Source organism: Echinops telfairi, unplaced genomic scaffold, assembly GCF_000313985.2.
Source record: "Echinops telfairi isolate 266 unplaced genomic scaffold, ASM31398v2 ScPeMD7_9;HRSCAF=40, whole genome shotgun sequence".
NCBI classification, from domain to species: Eukaryota; Metazoa; Chordata; class Mammalia; order Afrosoricida; family Tenrecidae; genus Echinops; species Echinops telfairi.
Genome location: NW_022103906.1, coordinates 29,351,106 through 29,352,566, shown reverse-complemented (window position 1 = coordinate 29,352,566; position 1,461 = coordinate 29,351,106).

Below are 1,461 nucleotides of genomic sequence, written 5' to 3'. Positions count from 1 at the left end.
GCTGCTAGTCTTCAGGGAGAATAAAACAGAGACAAAACCCAAAACCCAAACCCATTACCATTGAGTCTATTCCAACTCGTAGGAACCCTTGATAGGGTTTCCCAGGCTGCCAATCCTTACAGAAGCAGTCCCCTTATTTTTCTCCTGGAGAGCAGCTTGTGGCTTTGAACCACTGACTAGATTCACCTTGGTCTCGCATGATAGGAGCCAGGGTGTCCTCAAAGACTAGTATGTTCCGTCTCCTCTTCGGGAGACTTAGTGTCTCAGGCGAATTTGCAAAGATGAACTATGTTCTACTTTTTTTGTTGCAGCATGCTGGCTCAAAGTCACTTAACAAAGATCGTTGACCACACCCTTCCCATGCAGGTCCAAGCTCCAGAATGTCCTAAAGAGCTTTCTGTTGACTGATAATGACTGACGGAGTTCAGGGTAGAAATCCTCAAAAGGGCAGACTTCTCTCTAAGTTTGCAGTATGAGTGCTTATACACACCTCTATTTTGAAAACATGATAGTGACTTAAGAGATCTGAAAGCACCCCAGAAACCCATAGAACAATAGGAAGGGGGACCTGGCTCATCCCTTGCTGCTCCTTGCTGCTGCCATCTGCTCTGCTCTTCGGGCCCAGCCAGGATGGCGTTTGTCGTGGTGACTCATCCCTAATGACACGCTGAAAGATCCAGGGCTTCCTTCCACAGGCCAGAAGGATCGCAGCAGTCAGGCCTCCGTCCCTTCCTGTGGGCTCCCAGCCTTCTCTGGCGCCCAGGTCTCCACTGGGCTCAGCCATCGCACCACCTTTGTGCCAGGACATTGACAGGTGACAACGACTCAGACTTCCATTTCCCTGGACCACCACCACATTCTGGCACAGAGCCTACTAGAGGAGGTGAAATAAATGGAGGGAGCAAAAGCCAGGAAGGTGGGGCAGCTGGTGGGTTTCTTTTTTCTGAGGGGTGGGGGTTCTCGCTCTGTATTCGGGCCATCTAGTTTTTCTGGCTCCTTGTCCAACTTGAACAAAGCCAGTTGGAGTCCTTTCCCCAGGAACTGTCTTCTGGAGCTCCAGGGGAAGGTGGCCTATTGCTTCTGCAGTGACACTGCTTGAAGTTGTGGCCCGCAGAAGAAGCCACAGAGAGGGGGGCCAAGGCCGGGAGGTGGGGTGCACGGGGCACACGCTGAGCCGGGGATCCTGTGAGCCTACCAGAAAGTCCACCCCCTCCTCCCCACTTAGTCTTGTTTTTGCATAAATCCGTTTAACTTTTGTTTCTGTCACTTGACTCAACACAGTCTTGACTCATGGTGCCCATGAGCTATGAGCAGCACCTACACAGGAACCAAGGCCTGTTATTTTATCTGTGATGACGGTCTAGAGAATTCGTTCATTGGAGGAGATTTCAAATACATGTGACATCTTCCTTCCCGGCATTTAAGGTAACCCGCTTCAACAAAGACATTCAAACAAATTTA